Source organism: Salvelinus alpinus, chromosome 23, assembly GCF_045679555.1.
Source record: "Salvelinus alpinus chromosome 23, SLU_Salpinus.1, whole genome shotgun sequence".
NCBI lineage: Eukaryota > Metazoa > Chordata > Actinopteri > Salmoniformes > Salmonidae > Salvelinus > Salvelinus alpinus.
The window spans coordinates 27,441,000-27,466,983 of record NC_092108.1 but is presented as its reverse complement, the minus strand read 5'-3'; the positions used below and the strand labels follow the sequence as shown (position 1 = coordinate 27,466,983).

Below are 25,984 nucleotides of genomic sequence, written 5' to 3'. Positions count from 1 at the left end.
AAGTGTTAGGGCAACACCTTGTCCCAAGTGTGCCCAGCACCTTCTAAAACGCTCCCCACCTTTTGCCCACAGGAATGATAAATTATGACTAAGGCCAAACGTTTTTTACCGACCATGTGACCTTTTACTATCTGATGATGGCTGTATTTGCCTTGCAGGTTCTATAGCCAAAAGGTGAAGAAAGGTATAGTTGGAGATAATGCTGAGAAAGAAGACACTACAGCTCTTCCTGACTACCTCCATCGATTCAACTCTGACTGGTACGAAAAGGTCCAAACCACCATGACAAGTGAGTCCTGAGGGATGTTATTTCAACACAGTGTTTCATATAAAATGATTAACCCTTATATAGTTAGGCTTATGGAAAGCTAATTATTTAGTGGTGTGTAGAGTTTTGTGTGGTAAGTCTGTTTATTTAAGTACACTAAGATTGTCTTCTATCTCTGTCCACAGACAAATACACCATCCTTAGGTTTACAGTGCATTGTGGTCTCAATATGGTCCTTGCTCAAATCCACTCCTCAGAGTAAGTTCTAAGTTCCCAACCAACTGTCATGAAGTAGTGGTGACCCATGCAGTGACCAGTTCAGTTGTTTCTCGGGGGTTTTATTGACTTCTGTACTTACTGTTCATCTGTTATCGTTTCTGTTAGATTTCCACCACTGGAGGTGTCCAACCAACACAGAAAGTCTGCATGTCCCATTCTCAGGTAAGCCTATAAATGCACCTCATAGAGCTTAGTGGTACATATATATTACAGTACTGCAATAACAATTAGTAATGGGAGGAATCCATTTTGTTTTATGTTGTTTTAGTCCTCAAACGTCTCTGCCTCGTTCTGACCTAACCCACTTGTTCTCTGGATCCTCGCTCTCAAAAATCCAGGAGGAGGACTAGTCTATCTTTTTAACAATAGAACTAAAGACTATATATTTTCTGTCTGAATAATACGGCAAGTTTATTAAAATATTACATGGATGGTTAGGATAAGTCAGCACCAACAGCTACAATACAGATGTGAATTGGGAAAGGCTTTTTAAACACACCTGCTCATTCACCAGCAGGGGGAACCACTGACCAATACAGAACACTGCTATCAGATCTATTATGGTATTGATTATTTGCCATATAGATTTTTAGCATGCAATATTGTTTTGGTAGTTATTTCGCTAATTCCATTAGTAAGAAAATATATTTACTGTAGTCAAACGTTTAGTACGGACTGTGTGTTGAAGTGATGTGTGTTGAAGTGTCTCATCCTGTACAATAATCTCGCTATGGAGCTTTGTACTCTTTGTCCCAGGAGGGATAGAGGTTTGTCTGAGGCTAAGATCAGTAGAGACAAAGCATTAAGCGAGATTCACTTTCCATACAAGTCTTTCATCCATGACACTGACCCTTCCCCCCAACCTCCCAACTGCACAGGCTAAATATTTTCCCCCTCTCAAAACACTCCTCCCCTCCCCTCCCCTCTCTTCTCTCACCCATCATCCCCCTCCACAACCTCAACCCTTGTTGTCCCATGTCTGTCATATATCAGTATGTCTGGCGATACTCAGGACCCATCTAAACTCAGGATAAGAGTCCACCTTAAAAATGAATGAGGCTAACAATGTGCCTGTCTCTTAGCTTTAAATGTCCCATGCATTATATCACTAAGCCAATGACCCAAAGTCTTCCCCTGTGACTAGTCACCACTGGAGTTGTAAATCAAAGCTAAAGGGGTCTTTTAGGATGCTGCTTCCCTAATCCGCTTAACACTTTATTTGGATCATCAATAACCAAAGACTGCCTACATGAATTAATATGGCATCATTAAATACTGTAAATTGTGCTTGAAAAGGCCATTTGCACCAATATTGCTTGGATTCAATACTTAGTGCCGTGACTCAGATCACAAAGTACATGATTTTTGTTTAGAGTTTGTTTTATATTGTGGTTACAGTGAGGTCCAAAAGTATTGGGACAGTGACATATTTTTGTTGTTGTTTTGGCTCTGTAGTCCAGCACATTGGATTTGAAATGATACAATAATCAAGAGGTTAAAGTGCAGGCTGTCAGCTTTAATTTGAGGACATTTCATCCATATCGGGTGAGGTGAGAAAGTTACAGAGGCATAAATATCATACCCCCCCCAAAAAATGCTAACCTCCCCTTTTATTGGTCGTGGAGGTTAGCATGTCTTGGAGGTATGATCTTTGTGCCTCTGTAACTTTCTCACTCATCATCATTCACGATTCATTCAGGATTATACGCAATCATGGTAGCATCCACATTAATGTAGCATCCACATTAAGTGTTCAGAAACATACTCTACTGTTATAAAATTGACTTTGACTCCAAAATGACACAATACGTTATTTACCATTAATTTCTGTTGGGCACAAAATAATCTGAAACACAACCAAAACAAACTGCAAATGCAAATGTGGCTGACTGTGAGCCAGGCCTAATTACCCAACATCAGTGCCCAACCTCACTAATGCTCTTTTGGCTGAATGGAAGATATGTTCTAACATCTAGTGGAAAGCCTTCCCAGAAGAGTGGAGGCTGTTATAGCAGCAAAGGGGGGACCAACTACATATTAATGACCATGATTTTGGAATGAGATGTTCGACGAGCAGGTGTGCACATACTTTTGGTCATGTAGTGTACTTGGAACTGAGGTCAAGATGTGATTTTTGAATGGAGACGATGAGATTTAATTCCCATGATGCCTTCTGGAAGGATGAGGCATTCTGCCTCTTCTATGTCAATATCAGAGCTGCTGACGGAGAACGAGGCTCAGTGCTAGGCATCATGGGTTTTATTTAATCCAGCTATTCTCTTTGTGATAATAACTTTTTTGCTTCATTCTGGACCTTGTCTGTCAGCTTGACATAGCAATATCTTCCAATTCCACTGTTTCATAGTCAGTTTCATTTATTTCAAAACACCATTTCACACCCTGCTGGCTTTAACTAGGTATTATACAGCGTTTGGGGAGAGGGCTGTAGATTGAATCGTGACAGAGACAAGGTCTTTTCCGGTGAAAAATAAGTGAATATTGTAAATGGCAGACTGTATAACATGTTTTTTTGTCCCTTTTCTCCCCATGATTTTTTATTGTTTACTGTTCTTGTCTCTTATGTCCGTGCTTTCTTTCATAACTTGATAAAGTTCTGCTTGTTCAAAAGGCTTTGCCAGTCATCTTGTCTGTCATTATTGTTGGATTTTAGCATACACTGTATACTTTGGTGATGTATCTCCAAATCAGTAGAAAACAATCAACACAAAGTTAGTTTTTTGAATCTCAAGCTTGTAATATTTCTTTGTAATATAATTGTTTAACCAATGAAGTTAAAATCAGAAGGGCTGATGTGAAGTTTGTCCATTGGATTCCATTTTGTTATTTATAATACAGGAAGAAGTGCATTTTTAAAGGTCCAATGCGGGCTTTTTAAAAATCTCAATAGCTAATAATTTTGGAGTAAAAATGAAGTACCTTACTGTGATTGTTTTCAATTCAAATGGTCAACAACCCAAAATATATAGCTTCTTAGCAAAGAGCACTGTCTGGGAGGGGTCTGAGTGTGAAGGGGAAAACTGAAAATGTGCTGTTATTGACAGAGAGGTTTGAAACTCTCTTTCTTATTGGTCTATTAACTAATTTACCACATGGTGATGTCACCAGGCAGGCCCGAAACTCCATCCCACCAAGCAGGCTGAACTTTCGGGTGGTCTTTTGAAATAGCTCTTACACTAAAAGGGCATTACCATCATTTTCACAATTTCACAGTAGTATTCCAACCTAGTAGGTGGAAATATATATAAAACACAGGAGAATCATGTTTATGACTGTACTGGGCCTTTAACCAAATATATATTTAATGAAGATTTTAAATTCAGCTTTTTAATCTAACCCTCTTCAGTCTGTTCTTTTCCCTTTTGAGTTGTCTGATATTAGTCTGTCCTTCAGTAAAAACCCAGCCACTGGCAAAAGTCAAATATTATGCTAACATATTCTGCATCTTCCAGTGCCTCAGTGTATAATGAGACTAATATCCCCTAAGCATTACTGTGATTAGAGAGTTTTGGAAAGGGACTGCTGGAGTTTTGGCTGTTGCTTTGGCTGGGGGCACAGCTGTTGTCCTCTTTGACACACAAAAAAAGAAAATTGTGTTTTGATGGCAACTACTTCTCAGCTGAAGGTTGTTGAACTGTGGTGTGAGTTTGTGCTGTATTTATGAAACACATCTCAATAGTCGTGCATTCAAGTATCTTATTTAACCTTCAAACTAAACCATACAAGTAGCCTTCAGCCTCATCGCAGTACAATCGGGACTGTAGATTACTGGAACTCTCCTCAGCTTTGTACATTGAACAATTGCCAGGCAAACCCATTCTGACATTAACAGACAGTTATGGGTTTTACTGTCTGTGAAGTATTGATTCATACTTCATATCCTGCCTGTTTACAGTCTGATCATCACCTGGTGCTACCCTCCAGTGCCCTCCTGGGCCCCCTTATGGAGCGGGCTGCCCAGGGCCGGGTGTGCCAGGCCAGCCGGTGGTCCTGCCTGTGGGTGGGTGGGTCTGCTGGATCGGGTTCAGTCCCTCCCGCTGCTTCTGCTGACATATCAGCTGTGTTTATTAAGAGGATGACAAGTATATCAGGTCCCATAAGCAGGCCCTCATGCGCAGGAATTCCTTTGTTACTTTGCGAGGAGGGTGTCATCAATCTTGCTGCCAACGCTCCTCTCCTGAGCTGTTTATGTCAAACTCAGATTCCCTTCCTTTCTGCCTGGCCTCTTCCGCCTCTCCTCTTCTCGCCTTGCAGAGAGAGAGCTCCTCACTCTGACGGGGGGAGCGACGGCGCGGCAGCCACCACGGGTGGATAGGCTAGATCTAGGAGTAAATGAGAAAATGTGATGAAAAGATATTGACAGGTGGTGCTTTGGTTTGTAAAGTTTCAAGTTGTGTTAATCGTATGTACGGTATACGCATAGTATACATCGTCCAACGAAATACCTTCTTTCTCGACAATGCAACAACAATAAGAAATAGTAAAAAATAAGAATATGAACATAAAGAAATGGCAGTAGAATAAAATAAACATTTTTGCATAAGTATAATACAAGAAGGCTCAATTTACAGTACAATATTTACACATATATTAGAGAGGGAGGGGATGGGGGGAAAAGTGTATAAATTGAGCAGTATAAGAAGAGTCTGGTAGCAGCCGTGATGTGTGCTAAGGTGTGGAGAATCAGAGCAGGTGGTCAGTCCAGTTCAAGTGTTAATCAGTCTGATGGATTGTAGATAGAAACTGTCTCTGAGCCTGTTGGTATCAGACCTCATGTTCCGATACTGTCTGTCCGACGGTAATGATGATGCTTGATGATGCTACATGCCTTGCTCAGGCACCAGTTCGAGATGATGTCCTGGATGGGTGGAAGCATGGTCCCAGTGATGTACTGGGCTGTCTTACCGCCCGCTGGAGGGCCTTGTGGCCGTAAATGGAACAATTCCCGTACCAGGCCGTAATGCAACTGATGCTCTCGATGGTGCAGCGGTAGTACTTGGAGGGGACCTGGGGCGGCATACCAAATTTCTTCAGCCGCCTTAGGATATAGAGACCCTCTTGTGGTGTTCTCAGTCCATGTCAATTCCTCTGTGATGTGAAGATTCCTGAAGTCAACAATCAACTCCTTTTTCTTGCTGACGTTGAGAGAGAGGTTGTTGTCATGACACCACAATACCAGTTCACTTACCTCCTCCATAGCTGACTTGTCGTTGTTGGTTATCAGGCCTACAACCGTGGTGTCATGAGCAAACTTGATGATGGAGTTGGTGTCGTGTAAAGCCACACAGTTGTGGGTGAACAGAGAGTACAGCAGAGGACTGAGGACACACCCCTGGGGGGCCCCTGTGTTAAGAGTCAGTGTGGAGGAGGTGTTGTTGTCCATCCTTATAGCCAGAGTTGTGACTGAATACATACATTTCTCTCTGCTGTGCATTCTAACACACACACACACACACACACACACACACACACACACACACACACACACACACACACACACACACACACACACACACACACACACACACACACACACACACACACACACACACACACACACACACACACACACACACACACACACACACACACACACAAACACACCCTTTCCAGGCAATTGGACACAATTGTGTTGTGTACCGTATGTGCTTCACATTTATTTCCGTATTTTCATTTGATTTTCTTATGTAATGAAATCATATCTTCCCACAAGTTCCCACAACCCATTATCCGTAGCAAGTGAATCCTTAATTCCCCTTAGCATGGCCACATATGGTTGCTGTAGATGTATGTACAGTACTATAGCTGTAGTGTCTCCCGTCCTCTACTGGACTCCATGTACTGAGCCTGAGACTCAGTGTGTTTAACAGAGATGGACTGTGATGTATGGCCTCCCCACTCTAGGATTGACTGAGGTCAATGACTTCATACATTTGTTTGACAAGTCTGTTATTTCTTTCTTTAGTGAAAGTTCAAATCAATACTCAGGGCAATAGTACTGCCAAGATATCTTATGATGGCTTTTCATTGTTGAATATTTGAAAGTTAGGCTGAAATGTTAAGGAGGGATGAGAGAAATAAGAGATGGAGAGAAAAGGAGGATGAGAAAGTTAAGGTTAAGTTCAAATTGTGGCTGTCTCTTCATTCTTAAAAAACTTCTCAGAATGTGGATGATGATAACCATAGAAATATATGTTATTTCTATGGTGATAACCATGTATCTATATGGTGATAAGCCAGACAATAATGTTCTGAGGATCACTGATTGTCTATGCAATGGAGGAGAGGGAACAGTCCATAGAAATAGAATTACTATTCTATTGAATTACTATTCTATTTCTATGGAACAGCCTCAGAGACTAGATTTCCATTTTATTCTCAAATCAAGGCCAAGCTGTTTCATTCGTCAGTCAACAATAGGCAATAACAGGGGAGGTGTGAGGCTGTGCTGCCTTTGTGTGCAAACTGTGCATACAACGCCAAAAATATCAAGTCAATCTCTTACATTAACATTGCAAATGTGTTTGCCAATGGTTTCCCAGACACTGTATAATTGTCTAGGAGATATTGTTAGTTCAGGTGTTCCACGTAATTGAATTCTGTAATGAAAATCCTGTGAATGTGAAATGGCAAAATAATTTATTGTAAATAATAATTGTGTATCTGAGGTTTCTTAGAAAGGGACTGATCAAACCTCTCTAGATTGGTGGGTTAATTTCTTTTTTTTATCAATGTGTAATATTAGATGCAATTATAGTTGCCTAATTGTTTGGCTAATGTATTTTACATAATCATGTGGAACACAAATCGTTTTTTTTCAGAAGTCCATAGTAGAATCGGTCCACTTGTGTGAGTCCACTTTAATAGATGGTAGTTCGTATTCCTCATGTGTTCTCATTTTGATTATCACCGTCCTTAGTTGGAGTTAGAGGAGCATAGTTTATCCAACTTTTTGATTAATAGCTTGTCATATTTCAAATGTTAGAGGTGGTTTTCAATTATAATTATGTCCCTGTGTAAGTGATTCGGTTTGCTAGTATTGTCGGGGTAACTTGCATTGTACTTCAAAGATTACAGATTTGTACCATATTTCATTTTCAAATTAACAGACTCATTGAATGACATTATATTGATCAAATCAAATTTAAATCAAATTTATTTATATAGCCCTTCGTACATCAGCTGATATCTCAAAGTGCTGTACAGAAACCCAGCCTAAAACTCCAAACAGCAAGCAATGCAGGTGTAGAAGCACGGTGGCTAGGAAAAACTCCCTAGAAAGGCCAAAACCAAGGAAGAAACCTAGAGAGGAACCAGGCTATGAGGGGTGGCCAGTCCTCTTCTGGCTGTGCCGGGATTGATTACCTAGATTCATTGTTAATTTTCCACAACCACTAATATGTGTTCTGTAAGTGTTCTTGTTTGTGTGTGTGTGAGAGTGTACTTCTGTGAGTATGTCTGTCCCTCTTCATATGCGCATGTGTAAGTAATAAGTTTACTGCATCCAGCTGGACAGAACTGTTGACAGAGCCAGATGATATATCTGATAATAGTTGGGGGGGAAAGCCTTGACTTAGTTTGATTCAGCTGCCCAGTGCTGACCTGCTGCCTCGGCCCAATCAGTCACCTTGTCCTCCCTTTGACTTCTCACCCCCTGATCCTTCTCTCCAGCCCCAGAGGACCAAGAGAAAACAACCAGAGAGCAGTTCGCCTGTCAACTATCTGTAGCCTTCCCTTAATCCCCTCCCAACTGCTAAAAGCTTTTAGTCACTTCCAAACTCCCCGTCTCCTCTCTGCTAGAAATGAGATTGGAAATGGAGGCGATTTGATATCTCAAGGCCCTAGGTCAGTGAACAATCAATGTAGGGGAAAACAAACAAGAAACACCACATGCTGTGAGATAATGCTTTATATACTTTATACTGGAGTTAGGACCTCCTATGCATCATGACTTCTGAATCTGTGCTTTCTAATTCTATGAATGTGTATTTGCCTACAGCTCAACTCTTAGGGATAAGCTCTATATGTTATTTTTCCTCTGCATTTATTAGACAGTGTGAGTAGTGCCTAACAACGATCAATGACGGAGATGTTCCAATGACGGGACAGAGAGACAGAGTGCTATTTGCCATAACTGACATCTTCATCCGATAACTTTCCTTGTTTCTGCACCTTTGTGAATGCTGGCATCTGTGGTGTTTCCAGGTGGATACGCTGCAGTGGCCTGGGAATTCACAGTATTCAGACAAGGCCACAGCAGCTTGGGCAGGTGGAGAGAGAGAGAGAGAGCGAGAGAGCGAGAGAGAGAGAGAGAGAGAGAGAGAGAGAGAGAGAGAGAGAGAGAGAGAGAGAGAGAGAGAGAGAGAGAGAGAGAGAGAGAGAGAGAGAGAGAGAGAGAGAGAGAGAGAGAGAGAGAGAGAGAGAGAGAGAGAGAGAGAGAGAGAGAGAGAGAGAGAGGTCTCTCCAAGACCGAAAATAACCAAGACCTCCTTTGTGTTTTGGGTATCTCATCATGAATAAATACTGAAAAAGAGACAGCTAGTGAATAAAAGAACAACATGAATCAAAACCAAAAAGGAATTGATTGCGAGCAGAGCTGGCTGCTGGAAAGACTATTGTAGCACTTTATCCACTGAATAACAAAAACACAAATAGGAAAGTTGGAGAGAAAAATCTATAAAAAGGCCATGCAGATATCAACCTTTCAAACACGTACCCTCGATAAATGCCAAAGTATTTCTGCACTCTCAGCTAGCTTACTCAATTTAATTAATTCCCCACAGTTTCGATTACATTTGAATATGATTTATACCAGCAAGTATGACAAACAGGCAAAAAAAAATGGTTTCATAAATTGCATACAGTGCTCCTAGTAATAAGAAAATATTTTCCTTTGCTCTCATCTGATACACAATGTACTGTATGCCTTATCTGTACGTTATATAGTATGTTAATTTTTATTAAATGTTTTTGCCTTGTCCTGGCTCAAAGGTTCATACAGTACCCCCGACTCTGTTGAACCTTTTGTAGTAGAGAATAACTTTTGTTCCTAGAACACTCGCAGACTACCAGTTTCAGGGCACGTTTGCTTTCTCTGTGGGGGAGAAACGTCTGGTTCGAGACTACGACACCAGAGATTGTCCTTCTTCACGTAACACATTCATATGGATTAGTATCTATCACTGTCCCCGCTCGCTATTTCTGCTCTAATTAGACAGTTAGACAAATGTGAAATAGATTAATTTGTAGATACACTATAATTATCTTGGACTTTTACGACTTGCAAGATGTAAGTTTCACATCTACTAGTTTTGGTCTAACCTCTAGGTCAGTGCTGACGCAAAGACACACACACACACACACACACACACACACACACACACACACACACACACACACACACACACACACACACACACACACACACACACACACACACACACACACACACACACACACACACACACACACACACACACACACACACACACACACAAAGACACACACACACACACACACACACACATTGTCTCTCTTTTATCTATATCCTTTCATCTGTGCCGTCTTTATACTGCTCTCTGCTCCAGAGATGCTCGCTGTGTCCGACTTCCACACACTCATCCACTGGCTGCTTTGATATAGCCCTATATGATAAGTACTGTATATGAGATGTTTTCCGTGGTGTACTGTAAGGAATGTTATTGTACATACCAGGGTTAGGGCCAATTCCGTTTTAATTCCAGGCAATGAAAAGCATTGAAAGGACTTCCTCAATGGACTTGAATTGAAATGGAATTGGCCCCAACCCTGGTACATACTCTGTTGAGGCATCAGTTCAGTCAGTTCAATGCTACACAATTAGACAATAGAGCAGCGCTTCTTAAACCGTTCTTGAATGCAGCTTTGTGAATCAAACTCATCAGAAACACATCAGTATCAAGCATTAAATGGCTTTATTGTGCATTATGACATCTGAACATCCTTCATGACGATATGGTTGTCTTGTTGGTAATTGAAGGACAGTAGTTGTGTCCTCGAGAGGGAATAACTTAAGGAGTAGTTTGCCTCCTGCGAATGTCTTCAGTTATTTTTCGTCAGCACTTGTACAGACAGAGTCGATGTTTGTAAGGGCCAAGAGAGTAAACTCAGGCTAGTTAACAGAGCCTGTTGTGTTGCCAGAGACCCACGGTGTCTGACCCTCTCCTCTTTTGTCCTTACTGGCACTGTGCTCTGTTTTTCTTTATCTCCATGACAACCACCAGTGCATGTCATTGTGTTGGTGTTTGTCCACTGCTAAGGTGTTGCCTGCGTGTTTGATAGACCACAGCAACACAAAGGCTTTGGGAACCACTCTGCATCTGCATTGCCCATTTTCCACAGTCTGCTAGCATGCCACAGTTCATTCTGTGCCCAAGCTAAATTACTGCCCTCCCAACCTTTACCAACATATCAAAGGGTCCTTTCACTCAGCAGGCAGCGGGAACACTGACATTTGCATAGTGCGGAATAGAAAGGATATAACCTGTACAAGTGGTATACTGTAGGCCTATATTTGTGATTGTGGACATGTCATTGTACTGTTTTTAAAATATAATTTTCAATTGATTGATTGACAGAGCCAGAGCAACGTTCCTGTCATGTAGCTCTATGGGTTTTCCATCTGAAAAAATTGAGAATGCTTCTCCTCCATTATAGCTTTTACCATTTTCCTGCAATGAAATGTGAATCTAATTCTTACAGAGAAAAGCCATGTACTGTAGTTTAGGGAGACAATGGTGCATGGGTTTAACAATCAATAATACAGAAAGCCCGTTAAAATGGCAAGAAATAATATCTGAGCCTAATGTGCCACAAATTCTCATATAAGACCCGGTGTTCTAACCTCCTTAGCGCAGCCCCTTGAGGAAATGGGGGATATGATTAGGAATTCGTTAGCAGGCTTCTATTTTTATGCTGATGACACACTTTCTCCTCCCGGGCTCCTGATGTTGCTGGCTCTTGACTTTCTCACTGTCTTTCTAAAACTAGATCAGCTCTTTACCACCATGTTGAAACGTGACATGAAGTTCACTGACTCAAAGTGCCCAGAGGTGCAGAGTGATACCAGTAGAACTGAGGAATGGGAAAAACTGAAATAAAAACCCTTTCATCTTGTCTGGTCACACATGTTGACTTCATTCATGATCTTCTTGAATTTTTTTAATAAGAAACAGCTACAAAGCACATATTGGCAGACTTGATTTAGATTTTATTCTTTACAGTCCTGCGTGCAGCTCGATTAAGTCTATTGATGAAATGACACACAAAGGACAGACAAAACCAATACACAGAGCTAAATGGTTTTGTTGCTATTCAGCCTGTTTATATTGTGTGTGTATCCCATCATGTTTGGAGTAGATTACAGTGTCCACAGCCCCTCCTCCTCTGGCTTGGTCGAGCCCTCTGTGGTTCAGTTATTGTGTACTTTCCAGGCAGGCAAACATAGCCTTTTCACACTATCGTGCCAACCCGAGCCGTACTGTGCTGGCTTGGTTATTTTCCTTTCACAGCACAATTGCTTTCCAGCGCAGTTCCAGCAACTATGGTGGATTCATAAGCGGTGCAATACAGTTTAACTCTGCTCGGTTTGGCTCGGCTTAGTAGTGTGAAAAAGGTAAGGCTTGCCTTGCAGCTCATATGTGTGCTGAGGGAATGGACAGACAGTCACTAGCCGGCCGCAGCATTTGTTTCCCATTGAAAAGGATTACAGATCCTGACGGCCATGATTAATCACCCAGCAGCAGACATCTGAATACGGCCCGGGAAAGGTTCAACTTTTTAATTCATCCCACACGCAATCTATTCAAACCAGCTGTTGGCGGCTCTCCTCTCTCCCTCTCCTCATTTCCCTCTCTCGCTCTCTTTCTCTCGCTTTCTCTCTCTCCCTCTCTCGCTCTCTCTCTTCTTCTCAGTGACCACAGCCTTCCACCGTCTTTCTCTCCTCATCTATGCCTCACATAATTATCTGGGGAAGACTGCTTGTTGCAATTGTGCTGGTTTTGGACATCATTTGGGGCTTTTTTTCTGTTAGAGATGGATTTCTTTCTTCCTTTGTGAAAGAATAGTTAATTGACTTTTTTGTTGATGCGTTTTGGGATCACTGTTCTCTCAGCAATGGAGGACCTTTATGGAGCTCTGTGCATCACATTGTTTGCTATGTGGGTGTGCACGGTCCTCACGAGGAAAATACAGTTCTTCTCAGTACAAGGTGTAGAAACATCAGAGTCAAATAACTTTTGAAAAACACATTTTATTTTGAATCAATAACACATATATTTAAGGGTCACTATAATATAAACAACTACTGTATATGTTTAGAAGCAAAGCTGTCACCATTTTCATAACCAGCAGCCATATGATCCTTATGAGTCTTATTAAGAGTCAGCAGGTTATATCATGGTACAGACAGATATCCCAGAAGCCAAATGAACAGGGACAGCTACACTGCTTAATGCAACGTAGCCTAGCAACAGATACCGTGATGGCTGTTGGAAACATACTCTCATATTTATGTTTACATGAGAGAAGGATTTGTCTGTCAGCCTGATGGTTCCTAATGTTCTCTTCTCCCAGGAGCATTCTCTCTGCAGCGAACCCTGGCTGACACTCACCCTTAAGGACAGCCTGTCCCGTCCTCTCTTCCCAAAAGTCATGAATAGTATTCTTTAATAGTATGTAAATAATGGGAATGGCATTTGATGTGGAGCAGGGTAGCTTGAAAAGCATTGAAAACAAGACGTGCGTTGAAAATTGTGAGCATGTGAAACAGTAAGAAATTGAGAACTTACAGTATCAAGAGAAGGCTTGTTGGCTGGATCAATAAGTAAGCACTATAAATATAACATGTGGGAGCAAAGAGAGAAAGTCATTTTACAATCAACCTATTCTTCCTACCTGGGAAAAGGTTTTATAGCACAGCAAAGTGCATTTTACAGCATCCACTGAATCTGGTGTCATGTCCATATTGACATTATATAACAATCTTGACACAAGCGTTGGATTTCCTGGATGTCGATAATTAGTTTCTGGATAGTTTTTTTCTGGTCAGGTCACGTGGTCAGAAAAAACTCCTAGTCATAGATCTATAACAACTTGGGCCTGTTTCCCAGTTTTCCGTGAAACATGCTTTTTACATAGTCTATAGGCTTAATTGTGTCCGGGAAACTGACCCATACAGTAGCCTATATGTACTGTATATATGACTTAACAGATCTCCTGTCTCTCTTTACTGTATGCAGAGGTCCTCTAGGGACACACAAGGCCTACATCAACTCAATTAACTGGGCACAGCCCCAGTATTACCACCATAGATTAGATTTCACTGTGCGTTGTTTACCGGAGAAGAGTGGCCCGCAGAATAATATCTTTACAATTTGTGTTAAAGGAAAATTATGATGTTATCATAGTGCAGAACAATAAAGATTGACTTACTCCTGCGTCTGGGTTACAGGGGGGGGGGGGGGGACTCGTAGAAATAGAAATCAACCTTTTGTCGCAGAGTTCATACCTACACCTGGGAAAGTTATGATCTTGTCTCCATGGTTACATTAGTGCTGTTGAACTGGTGGAAACCAGATCGTTTAGCTGATGGACCTTTACATGGACTCTTGTCACTTCCTCTTTTGATTTTCAACCAGCATACAGTAAGACAAAATCAACCATCACAAATACTTTTAGGTATTTTGCCAGGACTGAAAGGCTGAAAAATAAGTGAAAGACGTGTACTGCACTTGACTAGTGGTTGACTTAGGAAAGGCAGAATGACAAAGTGTCATCTCATCCAGTGAAGGTCGTCTAAAACTGTCAGTCTCTGTCATTACAAACAGAATGCATGAACGCAGCTTTGGCTACGTGCTAATGGTTTCCCCTAAAGATCGATCATTGCTGTGTTGTTAGCCACATGCTAATGTATTTATATTATGAGAGCTCCTCAATGGCATGCTGTTAGCTTCATGCTAATGGCCTTAAAAGAGAGTTAATCACTGCTGTGCTGTTTGCCACATGCTCATCTATTGCTACAGCATCACAGCGATGTGTTCCAGAGGTTAGCAAAACAGTGACTTAACACATGATCGCTCTTTATGAGTCTGGGGCCAGGAAGAGAGAGAGGGCCCACAGACGATGCTAAAAAGACGCTAATGACAAGCCATTCAACGCAATCCAATTATGCAAAAGGGGTCTAAACAATTCCATCATCCCCTAAATTAGATTGTCCTAACGAGATAAAGGCACCAATTAATCCTGGATTAATATCCACAGCTCATTTTCCCGCAGAAAACACTCTAATATGCAAATGAAAAATAGAGAGAGACATACAAGTGCCCTTCTGCAATTTCAGATAGGTTGTTGTGTTTTGGGTTTAATTGAGCTTAGCATAGAGGTCTGTCAAAAAGGAAGAAAGATAACAGGGAATTGGTGTTGGGAAAAGGAATAATTACTAACACATCTGAATTGACTTCAGTGGGTTCAGTTTGAGGAAAGGGTCACAGGTGTTTGTGAAAAGATCCTTCACATACTAAGGGATTCTGACCAACTCAGGAAAGATAGAAGAGCATCATTAGAGTCAACAAGTGTCCTTCTGCTTCTGCGTCTGCAATACTTCGGTTGGAATGTTAACTAAGCAGATTTCAAATGTCTATATATGCCTGGGATTGATGGCATTACTTCTGCTTAAAACATTACATTTCAATAGATAATAATTTATTAAATAGATACATACAATTTAGACCTGAGCGCTTTGTAGGCCGTGCACTAGTCAGAATTTCCCTGCTTTCTTTAAAAACAAAGCAATTAAGAATTCAGTTCATCATCATCATCATTATCATCTTCACAGTCCTAATTGTCTGCCTGCCAGCTGTCGAGAGTGGTGATAATTGAGTATTCTGACAAATTTTTTAAACAGCTTTTCTCAAAACAACCTTCCATCATGAGTGAGCGCTTGTTTACAGAAAGGCACAATTTAGAAAGCTGTGATTCACATAGTTGTTTTTTAAGACATTCACTCAAATCTTCTATTCCCCTGATAACCATATCATTTCAGTTTGAGACTAATGGTTGAGGGAGAGAAACAGCCATGAGTGCTGGTCTCACTAAAGGTGAGACATTTAACCCTAATGTGACAGGTTACAGGATCCGAGGCTTATCGTAATTTTTGACAAAAACAGTTTTTTACACTTTATAAAAGTACAGACTCAGAGCTTCAAAACGGGATATCATACATTCCAATTAGAGAAAGTAATGGGAAAGTAATGCTGCTTTGAAAATGTTTAAACTTGTTACCACCTTTGATAAAAAAGCCTATGAAGATTTTGGTGCGATTTTCATACTTGCTATACCCATTCAGCATCGTTCACACTCTTAAGCCTTGGCGCCACCCATCTCTTCAAGAATTTACATGTAAACTCACGTGAGTCAGCATGGCATTGTCCTCCAGAAAGCAGACTCTCACAACTTTCTGCCACTGAGCTATGTCGATAGCACCAGCTAAATTCAGGGCAACAATGTTGTTGATAGCTATAGCAACACTTTTGCAGTTATACATACAGTTGAAGTCGTAAGTTTACATACACTTAGGTTGGAGTCATTAAAACTCGTTTTTCAACCACTCCACAAATTTCTTGTTAACAAACTATAGTTTTGGCAAGTCGGTTAGGACATCTACTTTGTGCATGACACAAGTAATTTTTCCAACAATTGTTTACAGACAGATTATTTCACTTATAATTCACTGTATCACAATTCCAGTGGATCAGAAGTTAACATTCACTAAATTGACTGCGCCTTTAAACAGAAAATGATGTCATGGCTTTAGAAGCTTCTGATAGGCTAATTGACATCATCCTAGTCAATTGGAGGTGTACCTGTGGATGTATTTCAAGGCCTACCTTCAAACTCAGTAACTCTTTGCTTGACATCATGGGAAAATCAAAAGAAATCAGCCAAGACCTCAGAAAAAAATGGTGTCTGGTTCATCCTTGGGAGCAATTTCCAAATACTTGAAGGTACCACGTTCATCTGTACAAACAATAGTATGCAAGTATAAACACCATGGGACCACGCAGCCGTCATTCCGCTCAGGAAGGAGACGCGTTCTGTCTCCTAGAGATAAACGTACTTTGGTGCGAAAAGTGCAAATCAATCCCAGAACAACAGCAAAGGACCTTGTGTAGATGCTGGAGGAAACTGGTACAAAAGTGTCGATATCCACAGTAAAACGAGTCCTATGTCGACATAACCTGAAAGGCCGCTCATCAAGGAAGAAGCCACTGCACCAAAACCGCCATAAAACCCAGACTACGGAGAATGGAGAATAAGAGCACCTCCTCCCAGCTGCCCACTGCACTGAGGCTAGGAAACACTGTCACCACCGATAAATCCACTATAATTGAGAATTTCAATAAGCATTTTTCTACGGCTGGCCATGCTTTCCACCTGACTACCCCTACCCCGATCAACTCGCCCAAGTCTCCCCCATTTGTCCTTCACCCAAGTCCAGATAGCTGATGTTCTGAAAGAGCTACAAAATCTGAACCCCTACAAATCAGCCGGGCTAGACAATCTGGACCCTCTCATTCTAAAATGATCTGCCGAAATTGTTGCAACCCCTATTACTAGCCTATTCAACCTCTCTTTCGTATCGTCTGAGATTCCCAAAGATTGGAAAGCTGCCGCGGTCATCCCCCTCTTCAAAGAGGGAGACACTCTAGACCCAAACTGCTACAGACCTATATTTTTCCTACCCTGCCTTTCTAAAGCCTTCGAAAGCCAAGTTAACAAACAGATTACCGACCATTATGAATCCCACCGTACCTTCTCTGCTATGCAATCTGGTTTCCGAGCTGGTCATGGGTGCACCTCAGCCACTCTCAAGGTCCTAAACGATATCATAACCGCCATCGATAAGAACATTACTGTGCAGCCGTATTCATCAACCTGGCCAAGGCTTTCGACTGTCAATCACCACATTCTTATCGGCAGACTCAACAGCCTTGGTTTCTCAAATTATTGGAGGGCCTGTTGTCTGGACCTCTGGCAGTCTCTATCGGGGTGCCACAGGGTTTAATTCTCGGGCCGACTCTCTTCTCTGTATACATCAATGATGTCGCTCTTGCTGCTGGTGATTCTCTGATCCACCTCTACACAGACAACACCATTCTGTATACCTCTGGCCCTTCGATGAACAATATGTTAACTAACCTCCAGACGAGCTTCAATGACATACAACTCTCCTTCCGTGGCCTCCAACTGCTCTTAAATGCAAGTAAAACTAAATGCATGCTCTTCAACCGATCACTGCCCACACCTGCCCGCCCGTCCAGCGTCACTACTCTGGACGGTTCTGACCTAGAATATGTGGACATTTACAAATACCTAGGTGTCTGGTTAGACTGTAAACTCTCCTTCCAGACTCACATTAAGCATCTCCAATCCAAAATTAAGTCGAGAATCGGCTTCCTATTTCGCAACAAAGCATCCTTCACTCATGCTGCCAAACATACCCTCGTTAAACTGACCATCCTACCGATCCCTGACTTCGGCGATGTCATTTACAAAATAGCCTCCAACACTCTACTCAGCAAATTGGATGCAGTCTATCACAGTGCCATCCGTTTTGTCACCAAAGCCCCATATACTACCCACCACTGCGACCTGTACACTCTCGTTGGCTGGCCCTCGCTTCATACTCATCGCCAAACCCACTGGCTTCAGGTCATCTACAAGTCTCTGCAAGGTAAAGCCCCGCCTTATCTCAGCTCACTGGTCACCATAGCAGCACCCAACCATAGCACGCGCTCCAGCAGGTACATCTCACTGGTCACCCCCAAAGCCAATTCTTCCTTTGGCCGCCTTTCCTTTCAGTTCTCTGCTGCCAATGACTGGAACAAACTGCAAAAATCACTGAAGCTGGAGACTCATATCTCCTTCACTAGATTTAAGCACCAGCTGTCAGAACAGCTCACAGATCACTGCACCTGTACATAGCCCAACTGTAAATAGCCCATCCAACTACCTCATCCCCATACTGTATTTATTTATTTATCTTGTTCCTTTGCACCCCAGTATCTCTACTTGCACATTCATCTTCTGCACATCTACCATTCCAGTGTTTAATTGCTATTTTGTAATTACTTCGTCACCATGACCTATTTATGGTACCTCCCTTATCCTACCTCATTTGCACACACTGTATATAGATTTTTTCAACTGTATTATTGACTGTATGTTTGTTTATTCCATGTGTAACTCTGTGTTGTTGTATGTGTCGAACTGCTTTGCTTTATCTTGGCCAGGTTGCAGTTGTAAATGAGAACTTGTTCTCAACTAGCCTACCTGGTTAAATAAAGGTGAAATAAAATAAATATGGTTTGCAACTGCACATGGGGACAAAGATCGTACTTTTTGGAGAAATGTCCTCTGGTCTGATGAAAGAAAAATAGAACTGTTTGGCCATAATGACCATCGTTATGTTTGGAGGAAAAAGGGGGAGGCTTGCAAGCCGAAGAACACCATCCCAACTGTGATGCACGGGGGTGGCAGCATCATGTTGTGGGGATGCTTTGCTGCAGGAGGGACTGGTGCACTTCACAAAATAGATGGCATCATGAGGCAAGAAAATAATGTGGATATATTGAAGCAACATCTCAAGACATCAGTCAGGAAGTTAAAGCTTGGTCGCAAATGGGTCTTCCAAATGGACAATGACCCCAAGCATACTTCCAAAGTTGTGGCAAAATGGTTTAAGGACAACAAAGTCAAGGTATTGGAGTGGCCATCACAAAGCCCTGACCTCAATCCCATAGAAAGTTTGTGGGCAGAACTGAAAAAGCGTGTGCGAGCAAGGAGGCCTACAAACCTAATCCAGTTACACTAGCTCTGTCAGGAGGAATGGGACAAAATTCACCCAACTTATTGTTGGAAGCTTGTGGAAGGCTACCTGACACGTTTGACCCAAGTTAAACAATTTAAAGACAATGCTACCAAATACTAATTGAGTGTATGGAAACTTCTGACCCACTGGGAACGTGATGAAAGAAATAAAAGATGAAATAAATCATTTTCTCTACTATTATTCTGACATTTTACCTTGTTAAAATAAAGTGGTGATCCTAACTGACCTAAGACAGGGAACTCTTACTTGGACTAAATGTCTGGAATTTTGAAAAACTGAGTTTAAATGTATTTGGTTAAGGTGTATGTAAACTTCCGACTTCAACTGTAGCTATATCGTTTCAAAAATTAGCAAAAGTTGATCTATAGTGAGCTCCAAAAGATTGGGACATTGACAGTTTTGGCTCTATACTCCAGCATTTGAAAGGGTACTATGAGGTTAAAGTGCAGACTGTCAGCACTTTAACCTCAAGGTGTTTTAATCCATATCGGGTGAAGCTTTTGGAAATTCCAGCACTTTTTGTACATAGTCCCCCCATTTTAGGGGACAAAATGTTTTGGATGAAAATACCCTCAAATTAAAGTTGAAAGTCTTGCACTTTAATAGCCTTACAGTCACTATCACTTAGAATCCATTTAGAAAGTGCTGGAGTACAGAGCCATAACAACAACAAAAATTGGTTTTTGTCCCAATACTTTTAGAGCTCACTGTATATACTGACTGACCACGAAAGCCCCCATTCAGTTCTTGACAGAAGCCTGTAACATGACAGACCAATCAGGACTCATCTCTCGGCATATCCAGCCCCTCATTATCTCAGCCAATCATGTCTAGCCTAGAGGGATCCTGTCTTTCTTTTCAGATCACATACACATTTATAATTAAGGCACATGAAAGTTCACGTGAAAGCCTAGTTTTGAAATGGAACGATATTTTTTTTGACTTTGCAGTTTGAACTTTTTTACATGCCTATACTGATTGAATCTTTCTCTTTTCATTGACCTTGTCCCTGTCGGGAGAAGGGAAAACATTATTATTTTGTTTGACATCATAACTGGCTGTAGATACACTGATGATGTTTCATAAAGTGACAACAAAGCGATCTAAACACAGCTGATCTTAGCCCTGCTGTTCCTGTTATTGTGTCCGCTTTGACTTATCTCGGAACCCAGAACTAAATCTTGTGCCAGACTAGTTTGAGTGAGAGAGTTACAGATGCACAAAGATCATGCCTCTAAAACATGCTAAAATTTCACCATTACCACAGGGGAGGTTAGCATTTTGGGGTATGATATTTATGCCTCTGTAACTTTCTCACTCATCATCATTCACGATTCATTCATGATTATCCATAATCATGGTAGCATCCACATTAATGTAGAAGTGTCCAGAAACATATTACAGTCTTATCAAAGTGACTCCAAAATGACACAGTACATAATCTCCCATTAATTTCTGTTTGGCACAAAATAATCGGAAACACAACCAATACAAAGTGCAAATACATCCAACAAGTTTGTAGAGTCACAAGCTTGATGTAATCATTGAGTTCCAGGAATATGGGACCAAATACTAAACTTTTGACTACATTTAAACTATTATAAGTACATTTGTCCCAATACTTATGACACCTTCAAATTGGGGGACTAGATACATATAGTGCATTATTTTCTAAACTGTAAAACACACTCAAATAAAAAGTGACATTTGATCTCAAATCCAAAATGCTGCAGTTTAGAGCCAAATTAAAAGTATTAGCTTCATTGTCCAAATAAATATGTAGGGGAGGGAGTGTATATATTGTGACAGTGTAATTTTCACATAGGGTTTGTATACACTATGTAGATTGCTTACAGGGTCAGTAGTATTCTCTCTTCATGTTTTTAAGTCTGTGATGCCTCCTCACTCACTTTGAGCCTCTGGAATGAGAGAGAAAAGACTAAACCAATGAACTGTGACACGGAGAAAAGATAATCAGAGATCAGAGCCTTTCTTTCTTCCCACCTCTCCCCCCCCCCGTCACCTCTCCCCTGCTCTCCCTCTCACCCTTTCCATGTCTTCCTCATTCTCTCTCTGTGCTGTGCAGTAGTTATTTTTCATCTCTGTGAGGCGAGGCAGTAAATACCATGCTCCTCAGACCATGGACCCGATATGACCCTGCAACCTCTATGTCTTCAACGTCTCTCCCAAGGTCCCTGGTTCCAATGCCCTCCTGATGCACCGATACTATGGCTCTAGCGCGGCCCAGGCATGTAATTCACCTTGCTGCTAGATCGCCTGCCAGCAACTATTGATTTTTGTTTCCCCAATCTCCAGGAGAGAGGGAAAGAAAAGATTAAAAACACTTTGTCAGTTTGGTGGGGAATAAGAATTCTGTGCAAGGGGATACCTAGGAGGGCAAGGGGTCAGGGCTGAGGCACTGTATGTCTTTATGGCTTTAACCGTTTCCCGGCCAAATACATTTTTAAAAACATCTCTCTCTATTCTGTCTCTATTCTGTTTCTGTGATTTCCTGCTTAGTGGGAAGAAAATACTGCAGTGCTGGAGAAGGGATGAAGGTAGGGGGCTTGTTACATTACACCCCCCCCCCCCCTGTTCCTGGTAGTCTAGCTTCTGCTTTATGAGTGTGTCTAATGGTTATGAGTCAGCACCCAAAATTTATATCTCATCCCTGACAGTTAGGAAGGATGACATGATCAGGCCCTGTTCAGTGCAGAATATGACATTGTCTTAACCTAGTGTCGATGTCCGCGCCCGCATGGAAATCTATTTAGCATAATAAAAAAATCCCAATCAAAATTTGTCTGTTTAAACTAGAGATATCTTTTGCATGGGCTGTGTCTCAATCCATCGCATCTGCCAATGTTGGCTTGCCACATCTGCAGTGGAAGGTAGCAGACCAGGAGACATCCCAAAAATCGGTCTTCTCACAAAATAATTCTGTGGTGTCTGAACGGAATATGACCTCACCATCAATAGCAGAGAATCCCACGAACACCTACAGTACCAGTCAAAAGTTTTAGAACACCTACTCAAACGTTTTTCTTTATTTTCACTATTTTCAACATTGTAGAATAATTGTGAAGACATCAAAACTATGAAATAACACATATGGAATCATGTAGTAACCAAAAAACTGTTAAACAAATCAAAATACGTTTCATATTTTAGAATCTTCAAAGTGGCCACCCTTTGCCTTCATGACAGCTTTGCACACTCTTGGCATTCTCTTAACCAGCTTCATGAGGTAGTCACCTGGAATGGATTACAATTAACAGGTGTGCCTTCTACATTGTGGTACAAAAAATAAAAACTGGAATGAGTAGGTGTGTCCAAACTTTTGATTGGTACTGTATATGTTCACACGCTTCACGGAACTCATCTGAAGTTGGTACCGCCGATGTGTCAACTTCTGTCTGTAGCGTCCGAACGGTTTGGGCTTCAAACTAATATGACCCCACCATCGAAATCCACAAGCCTCAGAACCCGTTCTTTTATAGCTCAATACTCACAACACTCTTGAAGGTAACCCGGTACCAGTTTGAGGAATGAAACAAACAAATGGTTTAATATGGGTAAAACATATTTATATCATAATTTCCAGAACTTTTGGTATTGTCCTTCGGTGGCTTGCTTTTGGAGTCAGGTCCAGGAGTGGTTGTTAAGTCATGAAGTCATAATGTGTTCAGATGGACCTACAACCAGTACTGTTAGGAGATCTGAAAAACCACAATCAATCAATGGGAAATATGATTATACTCTTAGGTAAAGTATTTATTTTATCTCATATCAAATCAAATCAAAGTTTATTTGTCACGTGCGCCGAATACAACAGGTGTAGACCTTACAGTGAAATGCTTACTTACAGAATCTAACCAATAGTGCGAAAAAAAGGTATGTGTGTGTGTGTAGGTAAGTAAGTAAAGAAATAAAACAAAAGTAAAAAGACATTTGAAAATAACAGTAGCAAGGCTATATACAGACACCGGTTAGTCAGGCTTATTGAGGTAGTATGTACATGTAGGTATGGTTAAAGTGACTATGCATATATGATGAACAGAGAGTAGCAGTAGCGTAAAAAGAGGGGTTGGCGGGTGGTTGGACACAATGCAGATAGCCCGGTTAGCCATTGTGCGGGAGCACTGGTTGGTCGGGCCAATTGAGGTAGTATGTACATGAATGTATAGTTAAAGTGACTATGCATATATGATAAACAGAGAGTAGCAGCAGCGTAAAAGAGGGGTTGGAGGGGGGACACAATGCAAATAGTGCGGGTAACCATTTGGTTACCTGTTCAGGAGTCCTATGGCTTGGGGGTAAAAACTGTTGAGAAGCCTTTTTGTCCTAGACTTGGCACTCTGGTACCGCTTGCCATGCTGTAGTAGAGAGAACAGTCTATGACTGGGGTGGCTGAGGTCTTTGACAATTTTTAGGGCCTTCCTCTGACACCGCCTGGTGTAGAGGTCCTGGATGGCAGGCAGCTTTGCCCCAGTGATGTACTGGGCCATACGCACTACCCTCTGAAATGCCTTGCGGTCGGAGGCCGAGCAATTGCCGTACCAGGCAGTGATGCAACCGGTCAGGATGCTCTCGATCGTGCAGCTGTAGAACCTTTTGATGATCTCAGGACCCATGCCAAATCTTTTTAGTTTCCTGAGGGGGAATAGGCTTTGTCGTGCCCTCTTCACGACTGTCTTGGTGTGTTTGGACCATTCTAGTTTGCTGTTGATGTGGACACCAAGGAACTTGAAGCTCTTAACCTGCTCCACTACAGCCCCGTCGATGAGAATGGGGGCGTGCTCGGTGCTCCTTTTCCTGTAGTCCACAATCATCCCCTTAGTCTTGGTTACGTTGAGGGATAGGTTGTTATTCTGGCACCACCCGGCCAGGTCTCTGACCTCCTCCCTATAGGCTGTCTCGTCGTTGTCGGTGATCAGGCCTACCACTGTTGTGTGTCACCTGCAAACTTAATGATGGTGCTTCTTGGTAGAAATGGTACAAATAGGGAGTATCAAGACCCTGGTAAGACATCATACTAAAATAGAAGGATGTATTGCAAAAGGAAATAGTAAAATTGTAGTGTATTGGGAAAGATGGGTTAGTCTGTGGATATCTGAGGGTGGAATTAAGATTGTAGTCTTCCAGGAACAAGGCCTAACAAAACAAATAAACCGGTACTTATAAATCCCATACATTTTCTTCCATTTCTGTAACCTTTTACTTCAGTGGACTAAATCAGGGTCACACAGTGTTTCTTGTTAGTCTTAAACAATTCTACCTTGAAACAAAAGTATACACCTCATACACATGGTTATGGGCTTAAAAAACATGACACCTGTACCATGTCAGATATAGGGCTCTAGTTTAACAAACCTAACACAATGGTAAATCTAAGTGCAGGTGGTAGTGCTATAAGTACAGGGGTGTGTCAGAAATAGCTATGCTATTTTCACTATCACAATTATTGGCGCACTTGCTGGCATTGGCACAAAAGGGCTGGGTTTTGGGTGTGTCGAGGCTAAGTTGTGGATGTGTTGAGGCTTGGCCCCTCACTGGCCAATCAGAACGTGCTCCACAGAGAAATACAGTTGAAGTCGGAAGTTTACATACACCTTAGCCAAATACAATAAAACTCAGTTTTCACAATTCCTGACATTTTTTTCCTAGTAAAAATTCCCTGTTTTAGGTCAGTTTGTCACGATCTTTTGTAAAATTAACGTACCAAGGCGCAGCATGCGTAGAGTTCCACATGTTTAATTAAAGAAACTCACCAAAACAATACAGGACAAAACGAAAAGTAAAGTCAAATGCAGTGCACACTGGCAACTACACACAAACAAACAAGATCCCACAAAACCCCAGTGGGAACAGGCTGCCTAAATATGATCCCCAATCAGAGACAACGATAAACAGCTGCCTCTGATTGGGAACCATACCAGGCCAACAAAGACATATAATAACCTAGATAACCCACCCTAGTCACACCCCGACCTAACCAACATAGAGAATAAAAGGCTCTCTATGGTCAGGGCGTGACAGTACCCCCCCCCCCCCCCCCCCCCACCCCCCAAAGGTGCGGACTCCGGCCGCAAAACCTGACTCAATAGGGGAGGTGGGCATCTAACGTCGGGGGTGGGCATCTAACGTCGGGGGCGGCTCCGGTGCGGGGCGAAGTACCCACTCCGCTCGCGGATATGTCAGCTTCGGTGGCGGCTCTGGTGCGGGGATCGTCGCCGGAGGCTCTGGACCGTGGATCGTCGCCGGAAGCTCCGGACCATGGATTGTCGCCGGGGACTCCGGACCGTGGATCGTCGCCGGAGGTACCAGACCGTGGATCATCGCCGGGGACCGTGGATCATCATTGGAGGCTCCGGACTGGGAACCCTCTCTGGAGGCTCTGGACTGGGAACCCTCGCAGGAGGCTCTGGACTAGGAACCCTCGCTGGAGGCTCTGGACTGAGAACCCTCGCAGGAGGCTCTGGACTGGGAAC

The 25,984-nt window shown here is 42.0% G+C and overlaps 1 pseudogene; it reads left to right on the top strand.

Annotated features, from left to right (window-relative positions):
- The window catches only part of LOC139551249 (uncharacterized), a 48,885-nt pseudogene extending 22,959 nt beyond the window's left edge, over positions 1-25,926 (top strand).
- Positions 25,927-25,984: the final 58 nt, after the last annotated feature.